The sequence below is a fragment of the Ambystoma mexicanum genome, chromosome 8, assembly GCF_040938575.1.
Source record: "Ambystoma mexicanum isolate Mex_15411 chromosome 8, UKY_AmexF1_1, whole genome shotgun sequence".
In the NCBI taxonomy this organism is placed as follows: domain Eukaryota; kingdom Metazoa; phylum Chordata; class Amphibia; order Caudata; family Ambystomatidae; genus Ambystoma; species Ambystoma mexicanum.
In genome coordinates, this window is record NC_090929.1 from 1183753409 (window position 1) to 1183773000 (window position 19592).

The window sequence follows — 19592 nt, forward strand, 5'->3', positions numbered from 1 at the left end:
GTCCCATGTGGTGTGGACTGCCTGCAGGGTATGGTCACGGGCAGTAGGGGGTCTCATGTGATGTGGGCTGCCTGCAACTGCAGGATATGGTCACGGGTGATGGGGGGTCCTATGTGGTGTGGGCTGCCTGTGGGGTATGGTCATGGGTGATGGGGGGGGCAATATGATGTGGGCTGGCTGTGGGGTATGGTCACGGGTGATGGGGGCCATGTGGTGTGGGCTGCGTGTGGGGTATGCTCACAGGTGATGTGGGGAGCCCATGTGGTGTGGACTGCCTGCGGGGTATGGTCACAGGTGATGGGAGGGTCCCATGTGGTGTGGGTTGCCTGCGAGGTATGGTCACGGGTGATGGGGGTCCCATCTGGTGTGGGCTGCCTGCGTGGTGTGTTTGTGGCTGATGGTGGCATGCGCTAGCCTTTCCACGCGATTTTGGCTGGTGCGACCAGGGCATACGGGGCATTTGCACGCGATTTGGCTGCTGCAACCGTGGTACGCGCTTTCGCTGCGGTGTGGATGTGGTACACATGGACCTTTCCACGCGACTTGGCTGGTGTGACCGGGGTACGCAATTATGCTGGGGTGCAATGGGGTACACACAGCCCTTCCCACGCAATTTAACTGGTGCGACCGGGGTACACAATTATGCTGGGGTGCGGAAGGGGTATGCGCGGCCATTTGCACGCGATTTGGCTGGTGTGACCGAGGTATCTGATTTGGCTGGGGTGCAGACGGGGTACACAAAGGCCTTTGCACGTGATTTGGCTGGTGTGACCAGGGTACGCGATTACGCCAGGGTACGGACGGGGTACACGCAGGCCTTTCCACGCGATTTGGCTGCTGCGACTGGGAAATGTGATTACGCTGGGGTGCGGAAGCGGTACGAGCAGGCCTTTCCACACGATTTGTCTGGTGTGACCGGGGTATTTATTTATTTATTTATTTATTTATTTATTCACATTTGTTAAGCGCACAGCAGCCCGTAGGCATTGTGGCGCTGGTTACAGTCATGTTTATATCTTAGTTACAGCAGACACGTAAACACATACAGCAGGAAGTGGCATTGTGGTATTGGTACACAGGAGCAGAAGGCATAGTTGTAAGCAATTACAGACAATGAACTATCAGCTAATTGAAGAGTGTCGTTTTTAGATTTTTGCGGAAGGCATGGAGAGAGGTTTCAGATCTGAGAGCTGTGGGTAGCATGTTCCATAACTTGGGTACCAGGTAGGGGAATCCTAGGGGAATCCTATTCCTCCTGCCTTTGCCCTAGTAATTCGTGGTACTGTGAGTAGGTTGGTGTACCCTAGTCTTGTGGGTCTTGTGGATTGTGTTCTGGCTAAGGTGTTCGATAGGTAAGAAGGTGCAGTTAGGTTGATGCATTTGTGTGCGGTGGAGAGAATCTTAAAGGTGATTCGGTCTTTAACTGGCAGCCTGTCATGATCTCTGCTTCCAAGGACCCAGGACCAGCCCAACGTCCTTGGAAGCAGGCCCCTAACCTTAATCCTAGGCACCAGCCGGTCCCCACTGGGACCTTTTGGACCTTGTCCTGGCGCCGGTGGCACCAGGCTCATCAAAGCCATCGGTCCCGGCACTGGAAGTGCCGGGCTCATAATATGTGTGAAGATGCTTGGGTGGACTTACCTGCAGCAGACCATGCTGCTTACTTACCAGCTACATAGGAATACTCTGGGAGCCGGAACTACTTTCTTACCTGGGTGGGGCAAGCTCCACGCCCTGGATACTACACTGGAACTCTTCTGGAACAGGAACTCTTTTCTTACCTAGGCGGGGCCGTGGAGGAAGACGCCTCATCACTCCAAGGCTATTTAAACCACACCCGATTGATGAAGCGTGCTTCGCGTTATTCTGCATCTGCAGCAGAACGCTCACCAAGTCTGTTCCAGCTCTTCTTCTTCCGATCCTGTACCTGCAAGAACAATACTTACCATTCCTGTATCCAGTCTTCAACAGCACCTGTAAAGACAAGAAACAACAGGTTAGCACGGCAACCTTCACATGCAGCGCATTCCTCACCTGATCTATCGGCAGCGACCATTTCTTCACGCTGCACCTCCGCCTGTGGAGACAAAAGCATAGTTATTACTTACCGGCACTCCGCGAATTCCGGATGTTTTCAACGCTGCAACCCAGCATCTGAAAGACAAAAGAAGAGACATTAGACAGGTATTTACTTACGCCCATCGCGCTCGCCACAATAGAGCGCCTGCAAATATTCCGGCATTTTCCAGCATCTCTTCAGCACGAACTCGCAGCTGTAAAGGAAAAGAGACAGTTAGAGCGCTTGCATTTACTTACGCATTTCCAAGCGCTTCTTTCCAAGACTCTGGCTCCAGCTTTGGCTCTCTTCACTCCATCTTCTATCACAAGAGCCCTGCAAAACAAATAGAAGAAAGCATTATACCGAGCCCTGTTCATACTTACGTGCCCACGCACCTAAAGACTATAAGGACTAAAAAGGTGTCCGGAAACTCACCGCTCGTGCAGTTAACGGCGGTAGCGATCCTCTGATGTTAAGAGGCCTACGTTTCATCCAGTGAAGGAACTGGCAACGGCACCCTGCACCAGACGCAGATGGAGAGTCCAGCATTCACCTATCTAAGGTGAGCACGTTGACCTGGGGGCTCTACGGAGAAGCTAGGAAGAGAGAGAGAGAGAGAAGGACACTCAACTGCCCAGATCATTAACCCCATATATTCTTTCACCTGCAGAAATCTCGCCCTTCGAGTTCGACACACAGTGCGAAGAGGCTCAGCCCCAGAAGCCAATCGAGTCCTGCACATCACTTTTCGAGTCACAGACACCTTCCTGCCTAGACCAGCGCCTCCGTGGGAATCAGGTGAGCGTTACACAGCCAGTGTGCATTTTTTCTTGCTTGAGATATGTGTTCCCTTTTGGGAATACTGAGGGCTGCTCTGAGGGATTTGTTTTGAGTAGTTTGGAGTCTGGCTAGGTTTTTTGTTTGATGTGCCAGCTAGGAGGGAGTTGCAATAGTCCAATTTGGCTCCTATGGTGGCTCTCGCAAAGGAGAGGCAGTTTTCTTTTGTTACGAAAGGCTTTATGGCGTTGATCAATTTGGTACTTAGAGCGGAAGCAGATACAATGGCGCTAACTTGTTTATCCATAGATAGTGTGGCATCAATGTGGACTCCGAGCATTTTGACTGAGGATAGGACTGGGATGACACAGTTGTCAATGCAGAGGTAGGTAGGTCAGACCTAGTTTGGCTAGCGTGGATTTTTGACCGAGGATGAGGATTTCCGTTTTATCCCAGTTGAGAAATAATTCATTAGTGGCCATCCAGGCTTGGATTGTGGAATAAATTTGTTGAAGGGTGGATGCGTCTTGGAGATAGCTACAGGTGAGGGGAAGGAGCACCTGGGTATCATCAGCATAGTTTGTGTATGCGATCCCAAGTGCATCCAGTCTATCAAAGAGAGGCTTTGTAAATAGATTGTAAAGCGTTGGGGCAGTACATGATCCCTGGGGGACGCCAAAGTGTATGATAGTGGGCTCAGCGTTTGCTATATTAGAGAACACTTTCATGGCTCTGCCTTCTAAGAAGGAAGTGATCCATGTTGCTGCGTGACTGGAGAAGTGCGCTGCGTGCGTGAGGAGATCAGTGAGGGTGTTATGGTTGACGAGATCAAACGCTGCTGAGAGATCTAGGAGCAGGAGTAAGGCAGGCTTACCTTTGTCAAGAATGGAGGTGATTTGATTTTTCAGATCTGGTAAGGCGGTTTCCATTCCATGTCCTTTGCAGAACCCGGATTGTCTCTTACCAAGGATTGAGTTGGTTTCGAGGTACAGTTGGATTTGCCTGTGAGCAGCCTTATCTAGTATTTTAAGAAGTAATGGGACTGTTGTTATGGGTCTGTAGTTATTAGGTTGAGAGGGGTCTAGTGTGGTTTTTTTTAGGAGTGGACGTACCCAGGCCTCTTTGAGGCAGTTGGGGACTATGCCTGTTTTGAATGAGGCATTTATGAAGGCAGTAATAAGAGGAGCGAGTTGGTCAGCACATTCTTTAATGATTTTTGGGGGGCAAACATCGCCCTTGCATACCGAAGGTTTAAGATGTTTAAGGATGTCTAAGACATTTACCTCAGATATTTCAGAGAAGGAGAATTTAGGAGGGTTTTTATCTGTGCAAATGTGATGGGTTTGTTTCTGGTGCTTCTGTCTCGGAGGTGCTATGTAATGGTCTGAGATTTTGTTCTAGAGGAGGTCTATTTTATTTAGCATGGCAGTTTGTATGCTGGAGCACCAGGCTTGATCTTTAACGATTTCGTCAGTGCAGGTGGGGGGGGGTACTGTTAATTCTTTAAAGATGGTAAAGAGTTCTTTGGATTGTGACTTGGCCATGGAGATTCTGTTATTGTAGGTTTCTGATTTGGCTTTGAATATGGAGTCTTGTTTTTTTTTTGCGATGGTTCGGAAGATATCTTTAGTTGCGTCACAGAGGTTAGCCTGCCTGGTTTTTAGCGCCTGCCATTTGATGTTGCACAGATTTAGGAGCTCTTCTGAGAACCATGAATTGGAGTGGAATGATTTCTTTCAGTGTGTCTTTGAATAATTCCGCTAGTATGACGGGGTCAGATGAGAATGGTGGCGCTAGGCATGGGACGTTGAGATAGGCACTGATGTTCTCTGCAGTGAGTTTTTTTGTGCATCTAGCTAATGCAGCCGGTGCTGGTGAGGTGGGCTTGGCGCATGGAGTTATGGGGATGATGTTGAATTGTAGGCAGTTGTGGTCTGTCCATGGGAGGGCAGTGTTGGATACAATGGTTGTGTCTCAGTTATGGTCTATAACTCAGTCTAAGATGCAACCTTTTACGTGTGTGTGAGAGGTGACTTTCTGAGAGAAGCCAAGGTCACTAGAGTCTTTCGTGAAGGATGTGGCAGTTTAATCGTTGGTGTCGTTGAAGCCTAGATTTATGTCTCCTAGGAGTAGCGTTTTGGTAGATTTTTTGATATTGTTTCCTAGAAGGTGGGTGACTTGTCCTATGAAGCCCGACGGGGTACCTGGTGGGCAGTAGAGCACATGTATATTTATGGTACTTTTTGGCGATAGGGCTAATTTGGTGGATATGATGTCTACATTTCCTTCTCCCTGGTTGGGTATAGGTCTGATGGAAATGTTTTCTTTGAATATTAGGGCTACTCTTCCTCCTGTTTTGGCTAACCTGTCCTGTCTGCAGATAGAGTAACCTTTGGGAAGTGCTATTGTGATGGCTGGGCCGGAGGCCTTGTGAAGCCAGGTTTCAGTGATGGCAATTATGTCTAAATCTTGGCTGGTGATTAGCTCATTCACTTCTAACGCATGGGCGTTGAGGGAGCGAACATTGAGTAGGGTGCATTTGAAGAGAAAGGTACGTGCAGGCTTTTGCACGTGATTTGGCTGGTGCGACCGGGGTACGTGATTTTGCTGGGATGCGGACGGGGTACATTCGGGCCTTGCGCCGTATTAGGCAGTTCACTGGCTTTTTCCTGCACACGGGGGCATGTTGGGGGCGTTACTGGTGCTGCTTGATGTTCATTACACCACGGCTACTGATGCCTCTGCAATTGCTGGTTTGCGCCATGGCTGGTGCACGCGTGGCGCACGCTCCTTCTCGGCACGTGGCGTTTGCGCTACTTCTCTGCTGGATTCCATGAATTGGGATATTGGAGTGTTGTTGTTAATACAGGAATCTAATCATACATACACATAGGCAATTGCTGCAGCATGCACTATAGAAGTACTTTATTTTTAATCTGGTAATTTTGGATAGTAAAATAATTAATGTTACCATATCAGAGTTTTGAGTAATGTGAAACATGGAATAAATAGCTAATAATTCAAGACTTACTACACACTTGTGTTAATACAAACAATGCATATGAAGGCACATACAGGGAAGCTAAAGTAAGGAAGAGAGTAAAAACATCACCAGAAAATGTCAATAACATTAAAGTTCATCTTCATGTATGAACATTAATTGTGTGTTTGAGGTCTGCTAATTGCCCTGTGTATGTGCACCATGAGCTGAGACCAAACACTAAGGAAAGTTCCTTAAAAACATATGACAAGTTTAACGTCAAGATATATAGTACCTTGTTCATTTTCATATTCTGACTGACAGTGAACAAAAACACCGGACCTAGATATGTCTGTGAGCAAAAACATGTAGCTGTTACGCTCACCTGGCTCCCACAGGGGCGTTGGTCGGACCGAGACTGCTGCGGCCTCCACCAACGTGATGCGTAGTGCAGAGATGACAGACTGGACTGGCCCTCCTAATCTCGTCTGCTTGACCCGTAGAAGGATTCTCCTGCAAGTGGAGAGAGGGATTTAGCCACCCGTGGATTCTAGTGATGGCACCTCCCTGCTATCCCCCCTAATCACCTCCAAAATCCCCTTCCAGTACTCTCACCTTATATTCTTGAAAGATGAGCTCTCCATCCTGCGTGGATTGCAGGGGCGCGTAGATACCAGTTGCTTCACTGGTTAGAAGGCGTTGGGGCGTTCCGGACGAGAGTTGACTCTGAGGTTCCTGGCGAAGACCAGTAAGTATAGAGTTCATAGAGGTCAATATGTCTGATTTTCACTCTTGTCCCATTCCTTTCTTATCTTGCAGTGGAGTTCGAGAAAAGATAGTCTTGTGGCGGTAGATGGCGTTCAGGTAAGAGTCTGTATTACCCGATGCTGTCCGGTAAATGATGCATGTATTTAACGTGTTGTTTTCTTTCCATTTTCAGATGCAGCGTTTGAAGATGTGAAGAGTTAAAGAATAATGCCTCCGGTGGTAAATCAGGTAAGTCTATGGTGGTAAGAGAGATTGTATTTGTTGGCTCTCTCGGCTCACCTGGTCATTTCTTTTGTCCCCAGATGCCAGAGCCTGGCGATGAAATGATGGAGGCAGCGCCGGATCGAAAGGTGCTGTGAGGACTGGTGAGTATGGCGCGGCGCTGCAGCTGGCGATGCGACGCGTGTAGAAAGAATGTCCTTTCCAGGTGCTGAGACATGATGGTTCCGGAATCAGGTGAGAAACTGGAATAAAGTTTGTTTTCTAACCTTGCCTCTACTTTCCTTCTTCTCTAGGAGCTCCGGATTCAGGACGGGCGTGGCAGAGGTCTGGAAGCTGACTTGCAGGCAAGGTGAGCGTTACGCTGCTGGATGCAGAATTACGCGAAGCATGTGTTGCTGGTCGGGCTTGGTTTAAATAGCCTCAAAAGTAGTCACAGTTAAGAAGTCCCTAGAAACACACCCGAGTAAAAAATAGTCGCTGTGGTAAAATAGTCTCTTTCAGGCTTCACGTTGGATTGGAGTCATTTGCAGCATGGTCTGCCTGAGGTAAGTAATGACTATGAGCCTGGCGCCTTAGGCGCCAGGACTGATTTCTACTATGAGCCTGACACCTAAGGTGCCAGGACTGAACCCAGATAGCCCCTAGCCGGGGCTGCTGAGGTTTTACTAAATGTCTAGATGCCTGCTCCCGGGGCTGATGGGCTTGGTCCAGATGCCTGGGGGTAGGCATCATGACAGCATTCCCCCCCAAGGCCCCTCCTAAAGTTGTTCTTCTCCTGGTTTGTCTGGGAAGTTCCGATGGAATCATTTCACCAACCGAGGTGCATGAACGTGGTCACTGGGCTCCCATGATCTTTCTTGTGGTCCGTAACCTTTCCAATCGATTAAATAAAAAAGTTTTGATTTAACCATCTTAGAGTCCAGGATATTTTTTACCTCGAATTCAGGTTCTCCATCTATCAGGATGGGGTCCGGTGGTTTGGTTAATCTTTTTCCGGGTTGAACTGGTTTTAGAAGTGAAACATGAAAGACAGGATGAATCCGCATATTAGAGGGTAGTTCTAATTTGACGGCCACCAGGTTTATAATGGTCTTAATGGTGTAAGGTCCCAAATATCTAGGATTAAAAGTTTGAGTTCCTTTTAGAGGTATGTGTTTTGTAGCCAGCCAAACTTGATCTCCAACCTGGTATTGGGGAGTGTCACTTCTATGTTGATCAGCATTTTTCTTGTATTTCTCTTTTGCTTGTTTCAAATGTTCAGTTGCCTCGTTAAAGGCCTGTGTAATAGTAGAGTGCAGATGGGTCAGTGCCGGCATTTCTAAGTGCTGGGGCAAATCGAGTTCTGAGGTTCGAGGATGATGTCCATACATGGTATAAAAGGGGCTTTTTTTCCGGTTCCTGAATGTACTGAGTTATTGTATGCGTATTCAGCAATCCATAAAATTTCCTTCCAGTTGTTTTCGGTCTGGTGTAGCATGCAAAGTAGGTATTGTTCAAGAGTCTGGTTGGTCCTCTCCGTTTGACCATCGGTCTGGGGATGGTGACTGGTTAATAACCTCACGTCGATTTGCGCCAATTGGCAACATTTCTTCCTAAATTGCGAAATGAATTGACTACCTCGGTCAGAGACCAATATGGAAGGGAATCCATGTATTCAAACTATGTTTTCAAGAAATTCTTTGGCCAAAATTGAAGCGGAAGGTAATCCCTTTAAAGCATGGGTGCACAACATACGGCCCGCGGGCCAGTTGCGGCCCGCCATGCCCTTTTGACCGGCCCGCGAGGCACAAAGACTTTCCTAATGGAGGGCGGCCCGCGGCCACCCTCCATTAGGAAAGTCTTTGTTGTCTTCCGGGCCGGTGAAAACACTGGCCCTCATTGGCTCAGCACACACACGCATCACGTCGCTCCTACGAGCCACGTAATGCGTGTGGGCTGCACCAATGGAGGGCCAGCACTACGGCTGGCGTGGTCCATAAGGCTTGATGCCGGAAGGCATTTCAGCCTTGGACCACGCCAGCCGTAGTACGATTCCAGCGTTCCAGCTTACCTGTCGCTTACCTGCCTTCCAGCACGTCTCCGGTAAGTGGTCTGTTTGTGTTTGTGTGTCGGGTTTGTTTTGCTTTATGTTTGTGTGTGTATGTTGCGGGGGGGGTGTGTCGGATGTGTATGAATGTTTGTATTTGAATGTATTTTGTGTGTATTTTGAGATGCGGGGGTAAGGGGGTGTGTCGGATGTGTATGAATGTTTGTATTTGAATGTATTTTGTGTGTATGTTGAGATGCGGGGGTGGGGGTGTGTGTCGGATGTGTATGAATGTTTGGATTTGAATGTATTTTGTGTGTATGTTGTGATGTGGGGGTGGGGGGTGTGTCGGATGTGTGTGAATGTTTGTATTTGAATGTATTTTGTGTGTATGTTGAGATGTGGGGGGGTGTGAATGTTTGTATTTGAATGTATTTTGTGTGTATGTTGAGATGTGGGGGGGTGTGAATGTTTGTATTTGAATGTATTTTGTGTGTATGTTGAGATGCGGAGGTGGGGGGTGTCGGATGTGTATGAATGTTTGTATTTGAATGTATTTTGTGTGTATGTTGAGATGCGGGGGTGGGGGGGTGTCAGATGTGTATGAATGTTTGTATTTTAATGTATTTTGTGTGTATGTTGAGATGCGGGGGTGGGGGGGTGTGTCAGATGTGTATGAATGTTTGTATTTGAATGTATTTTGTGTGTACGTTGAGATGCGGGGGTGGGGGGGTGTGTCAGATGTGTATGAATGTTTGTATTTGAATGTATTTTGTGTGTATGTTGAGATGAGGGGGTGGGGGGGTGTGTCGGATGTGTATGAATGTTTGTATTTGAATGTATTTTGTGTGTATGTTGAGATGTGGGGGGGTGTGTGAATGTTTGTATTTGAATGTATGTTGTGTGTATGTTGAGATGTGGGGGGTGTGTGAATGTTTGTATTTGAATGTATTTTGTGTGTATGTTGAGATGCGGGGGTGGGGGGGTGTCGGATGTGTGTCGGATGTGTATGAATGTTTTGATTTGAATGTTTTTTGTGTGCTGAGTTGGGGGGTGGGGGTTCGGGTCTGTATGGGTGCATGTTTGTGTGTGTGTGCTGAGTTGGGGGGTGGGGGTTCGGGTCTGTATGGGTGCATGTTTGTGTGTGTGTGCTGAGTTGGGGGGTGGGGGTTCGGGTCTGTATGGGTGCTTGTTTGAGAGTTTGCAGATTTGGGGGGGTGGGGGGTTCGGGTCTGTATGGGTGCATGTTTGTGTGTGTGCTGAGTTGGGGGGGTGGGGGTTCGGGTCTGTATGGGTGCATGCTTGAGTGTGTATGTGCTGAGTTGGGGGTGTGGGGTTTGGAGTTGGGAGGGGGTGGGGGGTTCAGGTCTTTATGGGTGCATGTTTGTGTGCTGGGGTGGGGGGTTCGGGTCTGTATGGGTGCATGTTTGTGTGTGTGCTGAGTCGGGGGGTGGGGGTTCGGGTCTGTATTGGTGCATGTTTGTGTGTGTGCTGAGTTGGGGGGTTTGGTTGGGGGTGATGGGGCCATGGGGTGGGGGGTTTGGTTGGGGGTGAGGAGGCCATGGGGCATAGTGTATGGTTGGGGGTTAGGGGGCCATGGGGCATAGTGTTTAGTTGGGGGTGAGAGGGCCATGGGGCAAAGTGTTTGGTTGGGGGTGAGGGACATGGGGCATAGTGTTTGGTTGGGGGTGAGGGACATGGGGCATAGTGTTTGGTTGGGGGTGAGGGGGACATGGGGCATAGTGTTTGGTTGGGGGTAAGGGGGCCATGGGGCATAGAGTTTGGTTGGGGGTGAGGGGGCCATGGGGCATAGTGTTTGGTTGGGGGTGAGGGGGCCATGGGGCATAATGTTTGGTTGGGGTGAGGGGGCCATGGGGCATAGTGTTTGGTTGGGGGTGAGGGCCATGGGGCATAGTGTTTGGTTGGGGGTGAGGGACATGGGGCATAGTGTTTGGTTGGGGGTGAGGGGCCATGGGGCATAGTGTTTGGTTGGGGTGAGGGACATGGGGCATAGTGTTTGGTTGGGGGTGAGGAGGCCATGGGGCATAGTGTTTGGTTGGGGGTGAGGAGGCCATGGGGCATAATGTTTGGTTGGGGGTGAGGAGGCCATGGGGCATAGTGTTTGGTTGGGGGTGAGGAGGCCATGGGGCATAGTGTTTGGTTGGGGGTGAGGAGGCCATGGGGCATAGTGTTTGGTTGGGGGTGAGGGTGGCATGGGGCATAGTGTTTGGTTGGGGGTGAGGGGGCCATGGGGCATAATGTTTGGTTGGGGGTGAGGGGGCCATGGGGCATAGTGTTTGGTTGGGGGTGAGGGGGCTGTGGGGCATAGTGTTTGGTTGGGGGTGAGGGACATGGGGCATAGTGTTTGGTTGGGGGTGAGGGACATGGGGCATAGTGTTTGGTTGGGGGTGAGGGGGCCAAGGGGCATAGTGTTTGGTTGGGGGTGAGGGGGCCATGGGGCATAATGTTTGGTTGGGGGTAAGGGGGCCATGGGGCATAGTGTTTGGTTGGGGGTGAGGGGGCCATGGGGCATAGTGTTTGGTTGGGGGTGAAGGACATGGGGCATAGTGTTTGGTTGGGGGTGAGGGGGCCATGGGGCATAGTGTTTGGTTGGGGGTGAGGGGCCATGGGACATAGTGTTTGGTTGGGGGTGAGGGGGCCTTGGGGCATAGTGTTTGGTTGGGGGTGAGGGACATGGGGCATAGTGTTTGGTTGGGGGTGAGGGGGCCATGGGGCATAGTGTTTGGTTGGGGGTGAGGGGGCCATGGGGCATAATGTTTGGTTGGGGTGAGGAGGCCATGGGGCATAGTGTTTGGTTGGGGGTGAGGGCCATGGGGCATAGTGTTTGGTTGGGGGTGAGGGCCATGGGGCATAGTGTTTGGTTGGGGGTGAGGGACATGGGGCATGGTGTTTGGTTGGGGGTGAGGGGACCATGGGGCATAGTGTTTGGTTGGGGGTGAGGGACATGGGGCATAGTGTTTGGTTGGGGGTGAGGAGGCCATGGGGCATAGTGTTTGGTTGGGGGTGAGGGACATGGGGCATAGTGTTTGGTTGGGGGGGAGGAGGCCATGGGGCATAGTGTTTGGTTGGGGGTGAGGAGGCCATGGGGCATAGTGTTTGGTTGGGGGTGAGGGTGCCATGGGGCATAGTGTATCTAGGGTCAATAAAATATATATAAGTTAATTAAACAGGCGAGATACAATAACTAAATAGAAATACATTATAACAATGGAAAATGTGTAGTGCAAAATGTAAGTTTGAAATGCAAATAAAAATCGTTACCCCTCAAAAACATTCTTTTTCCATGTGTTTAGTACAAATTGGGGGTTTAAAAAACCTCCTGCCACGCCCCGCCTACCGCCCCGCCCACATTTACTTTTCGGCCCACTATAGCCCTCATGTAAGGTACTTTCGGCCCTCTGTCAAAATCAGTTGTGCACCCCTGCTTTAAAGGAATGAAGTGGGCCATCTTGGAAAAAAGATCAACAATAACCAGAATGGTGTTAAACCCATTACACGGAGGTAGATCTGTAATAGAGTCTAAAGACAAAGGGCCTCATTACACGGTAGGCAGTAGGGATTTAACGTTAGCGGTAATGGAATACCGGTAACGTTAAATCCCCATGCGAATTACGACCCGGCTCACCGCTATTAGTGACACCGCTAAGTACGGTGCCACTAATAGCGGCAGTCCGCGTTCGCGCGACCCTCCATCCCGTAAATAACGCCATGCTGCTAATAGCACACCATCACAAGCAGAGCGGACATGCCAATAGCGGCATGGTAAAGCCCCCCTAATCCCTTACCGCCATGGCGCTAATACTGCCATTGCGAACCACCCGTTAAGAGAACGGAGCAGTGTTCCCACCTGCCACATGTGGACACAATCAGCACAGGTGGAGGCAATGGAGACTCTGGCAGCACAAAAGGAGCACACCACACCCCTTCCCACACCCCTTCCCACACCAAGATGGTCCCAATACTAGCAGCATTACATGGGCTGGAGGACATGATTGCAGTGCAGCAGCAACAACAACAGGCAGCACAGAGGAGACACAGGAGGAAGAGGAGGAGGAGGGCAAGACAGGCACAGCAAGCACCACCACGGCACCTAGTCATACCACAGAGGCAGCCACCAATCCCCAGGATCAGAGCCAGTCCATTTAACCTGACCCCTGAGCAGATACACACCCTGTACCGTCTGGACCGGGATACCATCACCAGCATCGTGGACATGATACATGATGACATTGTGAGCCTCATAGACATCAGAACTGCTATCCCCCCTCTACTAAAAGTGGTGACCGTGCTCCACTTCCTGGCCACAGGCACCTACCAGCATACAGTGGGGCACATGCATGGCATCTCACAACCAGTATTCTCACGCACGCTGAATCAGGTACTCGATGCCCTCCTGAGGCATGCACCTGAACACATATTCATGCCACAGACTGCCCAGGAGATTGCAAACACCAAAGTTGGCTTCTATGCACTGGTAGGCATCCCAAGTTGCATTGGGGCCATCGACTGTACCCATGTTGAATTGGTGGTCCCACATCACAATGAAGTTGTCTACCGAAACAGGAAGCAATTCCACTCCATCAATGTCCAAATGGTATGTGACGCCAACAAGATAATCACACATTGTTGTGCCCGTTTCACCGGATCAACCCATGATTCCATGGTCCTACGGAACTCAACCATCCCTCGCTACATGGACCGACAAGCCGGACAACGTTCGTGGCTACTTGGTGAGTAGCAGGGCAAGCACATGGCAGTGTGAAAGGGGGGGAAGAGATACATACTCCAACTGGGTGTGTTTGGGGGGGGAGAGATACATACTCCAACTGGGTGTGATTGGAGGGGGAGAGATACATGTTCCAACTGGGTGTAGCTTGTCGTCCGTAGGACAAATGCACGTACAGATGGACGCCAATGTCCATCTGGGAAGGCCGCAATCTACCTGAGATGAACCGACATGCAAGTACAAGCTACACAACATAGAGAACAATCTAGGTCTAGAAACATTAAACATCCATCCACATCCACATTGCACAACATTCAACACCACAAGATACACAAATCTCCTACATGCCGTCAAGATAGTCAAACAGATTCAGCGCTGCACAACCACAATAATGCAATGTGCCCCTGAATGCATGCAAACGGATCACCCCTACCCATAGCATTGTACCACGCACCTATTGCACCACTGAAGTGATGCCTCTCAGCATGGCAACATAAATGTTTGAATGGCAGTACACTAGCAGTGTGGTACCAATTCTGCCTGGGCCCAGGGACACGTAAGACTTGGCCTCACCCAGGACATGTCAATTACTTTTGGAGGCATTCATGGGGCATGGTCACTTGCAGGGTCGAACTCAACTTTGCACATTGCAGTCACACAGATCGTCTGCATGCATGCTTTTAATTGTGAACTTCAATCACAATTGTGAAGGGTTTTGACCCATGCTGAATCAATAGACTGGGTAGATGTGGGGATGAGCTGTCGCCGCCCATCATTCCATCCCAGAGTCCAGGAGAACCGTGCAGTTGTGCGCATACCAAAAGCGCCAGGGGTGAAAGGTGGTGCCAAAGGAAAAATAACAGCACCTGTCAGAGCAATAGCGCTTTTAAATCACCTCTGTTTCTTTGAGGGCAAGCTCCAAATGTCAAATTCCAAACATTGCAAGATAGCTAATACCGGAGACCTTTGTTCAAAAAATCAGTTTTACTGATGTCAAAAAGTTGCTGAAATCATGGGCACAAGACCTGTGGGGGGGTTCCACATAACCACTCTAATGTAAGGATGCCTATCAAAACAATAGCAAAAATCTCCTGTCAAATTCAAGAAAACTCCTAAATGGATGCAGTACCGACAAATTCCACAAGACGGCGCTAGCGGTCTAAACTCTGACAGGAGAACTGAGTTCAATAGCTGACAAAGGGACCTGAGTCAGCTGGACTTCAAAGCCTGTTGGTTAATTAAAAAATCTTAGCCACCTGCTGTTCCCAGAGGCCAAGAGGCTGGGAAACCTTAACACCTCAGAGATTCCCACTCCAGGAGGCAGGATATCACATGGCTCTTCTGAGTGAGAAGGAGGGGTTTTCCTTCAGCTTGCTGGAGCCCACACAAAAGACTCTTCCCCTTGAATGGGGTATGTTAATTTTGAGTGTTTCCTGTCAACAGCCCTCTGCCAGCAAGGAGAGACATGTGTTTCCTGACCCACCCAAGCTTCTGGAGGCGGACCCAAACACTTTGGGGAGTTGAATTGAAGGCAAATATATGTTTCATAAAAATACTGATAACTCTTTGTAGCCAGATGACAGAAATGTGCAATGTGGGGATCCTTAAAATGAAAACTGTACCCACAATTCAAGACCAAACTCCAATTTGTGTGATGTTCTGGTGCAAAACCCCGCTAATTATGAATATTGCAGACACAGTATTTAAGCTAGCGACCTGGAAATTTACTGGGATATGTGTAGAAGGGGGGTGTACATTTGTATAATTTTTGATGAAAAACCAATGTTGCAAAACCCACTAAAAGTTGCCATTTTTGAATGCAAGCTCCTAGAAACGCCAGAGTCGGAACAGAGACTACCTTAAGCAATGTGTAATATGTACATGTAATGTCAACCACTTGTGTACCTGGGAAATATGTATTTGGATCAGAAATAGATTTGTGTGCACATTGACCAGGGGAGTGTCATTTCTGTAGGTCATAAAAATGACATCACTCTGACACACTATCCCTTCCCAAATCAGGGACCAAAGAATCTATTGACCTATCAAATTAAGAGAGGGGAAGGCTTAGTGAAGCTAGCCTCTCCACCCACTTTCTAAACACATAAAAGCAGACAGTGCAGGACAAATAGGGACATTCAAATCCATTTTCTGCGGAGCGTGCTGACCGACGACTTCACATCCAGAGATCCAACACTTAGACTTCCAAGCTAAACAGAGACTACAGAACTTTGAACCAAGAAGGCCCACTGCAAGCAAAAGTATTTGTCAGCAGGCCTCAAAATCTTTTGCAACTGAACTCTTCAAATAGCCGGGCTGAGCTGTTTGATTCTGGCCTAGAACCCTGTGACAGAAACATCCAGAACCAGGAGCCGTGCGGTGTCCAGACAATGCAGAACCCGATCCAGAGAACCGGTGCCTAGCAGACCCAGGACAGCAGAGCAGAGCTGACCCAGACGCTGTGAGCAGAACCGCCCGAAGTCCAGACCTGTTGAACCGATCCGTGGCGAAGCCGCAGTCCTGTCCAAAATATATTGTGAGTACCTGCCAGAACTGTGCAAAACCCAATCCCTTAGTTAAAATAATCTAATGCAAACTATTTTAACCTAAGTAGAACTGCCTCCTAGTAATCCTGTCATCCATCATTCTAAAGCTGCGAGCTGTCATCTGTCATTCTAAAGCTGCAAACTGTCACTTGTCATTTTGAGTTTTACTTTAAATCCGAAAAACTACCTTTACTAAATCGTCCGTATCTCTGGAACCGTTTGTCCTAGGAACGTGGTTTAACTTTCATTTAAAAGCTAAGATTCTAGGCTTTCCAACGAACCTAAAATCGACTTGCCTTATACTTTTGCCGTAATCACGATTCACGCACTCGCGAATTTTACCGCGATTTGCGATTTGGCCTGATTTCTTCTCCAGTAAAAAAGTCAGCAGCTCCTTGCTTTCCTTTGCTAAAATTCGTTGAACCTGCTAGTTACTCATAGAGCATTGCTAAAGTGAGCCTGAACTAATATAAAGTAGCCATCACCTACCCTGAACCTCTAGAGGGAATTAAAAGCAATTTTAGCACCTTTTCACTTCCTTGCAAACCACATTAAAGTAATTCGCTTGTGTTCAAAACTCATACCTGTTTTTCTCTAAGCTTGCTGGGGGGGAACTGCATTTCGTATTGCATTTTGTTGGGATTCTTGAAGACTGTGTGCTCTCCTTCCATTTCTTACATTGCATTGGAGGGGGCGGGTGAATTGCCAGAGAAAAAGTGATTATATTATCTTTTGCTAAAATCATATCAAGTTATTTCTGTACTGCATTTTATTCCTCATTGCTTTTCCCCTGAAACCATAAAAGTATTTTCGCTGCCTTACCCATCCTATACCAACTCCTCATTGATTGTAAAGAAGTGGGCTAGTGTCAGATTACCCATTGTTGATCAACATTATATTCATAAGTGTGATCTCAATTATTAATTTATTATAAAAGTGTGATATATATATATATTGTTTAATCTTTCAAATAAACCTTTTAAATTTGCAAAACAAGCCTACTTCTTGGCTCAGTGGGGTCAAGGGGGATTCTAAGAGAGGGGTGGTATACAAGGGTTCATCATCCAGATTATAACTTGCCATAAAAATATATAAATAAGGGCTTCCCTTGGGCATCCCAGACAAGGCACTGACTTAGTGGGATTGCTTGATTGGAATCACTTACAGAGTGGGGGCTCGAGCCAGGATATTCTGGGTTAGATTTACCATTTGTGCAGTTTAATACAGTGTGCCAACTGACCGGATACACATATCCGGTTAGATCACCACGCTGTTTTACACTGTGAAAGCACCCCTCAAAGGAACGCTCTAAGGAAACGGTCTGTTTTGCAAAATAAAATACAAACTTCGGTAAATCAGGAAGGAACTCAAATCTCCAGAATGACGACACTGGTAGACATCAAAATAGCCAGAGAGCACTTCTTACCTAAGCTATTTGTGAGAGGTGAGTGGACTCATCAGGACCAAACAGTCTGGTTGCAGGCAATCGCGCAACAGGTCACTGGAACAGGGTCAGATAAATGGAGAGATCAGGGTCCATTACATGTGACCATGAGTGAACTATATATATCTTCTAAGGCCAAAGATGAACACAATAAGATTGCCAGGATAGTGGCATATTTGTATCTATATATGGGAGCCATGCAGGACAAATGTGCTGAAGGCCAAGATCTGGCAAATAGGCAACAGATGGCGTTAGAAAAGGCCCAATCTGACCTGGTCTCTTCTGAGCAGAGGATGCACAGAAGCCAGGAGTCAGAAAATGAGAGCAGACAGTATCTCATTAAAATCAAAGAGGACATGGGTATCCTGCAACAGGAAAAGTCTGACCAGGATATCAGATTTCTGGCCTTGCAGAAGGAGTACCAAGAAGGTTTGCACTCCCTACTGTAGAGCCAGAAAAAGCAACAATTAGATTTCAATAGGGCATGTGCTGAGCAGGTAGTCACCCTGCAAAGCCACCTAGATAGGGAAAAGTCAGAGATCAATAAACTGATCCTGAAAGACCTGGATACCCAGGCAGAGTTTGATCAGGAGCGCCAGAAAGCTGGTGCCCTTCAAAGGCAAAGGGACGACCTGGCGTCACAAATGCAGGCTCTTGGTCAGGAAAGGGATACCTTAGGCCAGGAAGTCTGCCATTTAAAAAGAAAAATTGAAGAAAATCACTTGGCCCTCCAGGGGCTGGGTGACCTCCAAAAAGAGCATCAGGGCTTGCTAGATCACACCAGGAGGGTGGAGGAGGCTCTGGCAAGAAAGGAGCAGGCCAGTAGGGATGGGACTCAGGAGGTAACCCTCCTTCAGCAGAGACTGGCCCAGTACTCCAGGACCAATCAGGAGGCACAGAGAGAGAATGAGGCTCTCTGCTAGCACAATGATAGGCTCCAGCAACAGGTAGCGATGCAGGAGAGACTGATAGAGTCTAGTAAGGCCTTAACTGAGGAACTGAAGGCGCAGGCTCTTGAATTGCAACAGGGAGCAGGGGCTGACAGAGATGAAGTTCGCTGGGAAAGGGAAACACATGAGGATAACCTCAGGAGCCCTAGTACCGGAGGCTGTCATCTCTCTTAGTCCCTGGACTCTGCCACCCCCATGTCCTCTGGCGCACATGAGCAGAGGGCCACAGGGATGGCAGATTACTATCCAGCCAAAAGTATGGGGCTCATAAGCCAGTACCACCCAGGAATGGAGGGGCGGGCATCCGGGTATGGGCACCCAAGCACAGTGCAAATTAGTGGGGAACCCCAGGAGAGTAGGCCCATTAAGGGCATCCTGAAAACCTCTGCCCAGTTAGGTCAGTGGGGGGGTACCCATCAAATCTTGGCAGCAAGGAGGGATCTGAAGACTCCTCTGAGTGTTACAGGACACAGGAGACCAGGTCCCCACATTCTGCCAGCCATTCCCAGGCTCGCAGAATCCGGGAAAACCTGGAAGATCAGACGGGCACCTCTGGGAGGAGTTCTTCGGACTCAGAGGATGAATGGACCAGGGTGACCTGAACCAAAAAGGCCAATAAGGCAAAAAGGGCCTTGCTTAAGGACCCATTGAAACAAATAAAGGCAATAAGGGGTGTCATCACGCCTTATCATAAGAACGCCAAGTATTATGTTTGGGAACACTTGGAGCTCTATGAGCAAATGATGGAGACTTTCCATTTGAAGGACAGCAGTAGCTGCATCCAGTACGTCAAATGGACATTCTCCCCAGAATACTCCAGTTTCTTTGCAGGGCTGGAGGACCAAAACCATTCAAGATGGTCTGCATATAGGGCGGCCATCTTGAAACATTTTTCTGTTCATAGAAATCCTCAAGAGGCTCGCAAAGGCAGCCTACAATTTGCAATGTGGGGAGGATCAGGCCCCACAAGAATTCGTGCAAGAATTGAAGCGTGCCTTTGCGCAGACCACCAGAAGGGTGCGCACGGACAGCAGAGAATTTGTCAATACTTTTTTCCATGCCTTGCCCAAATA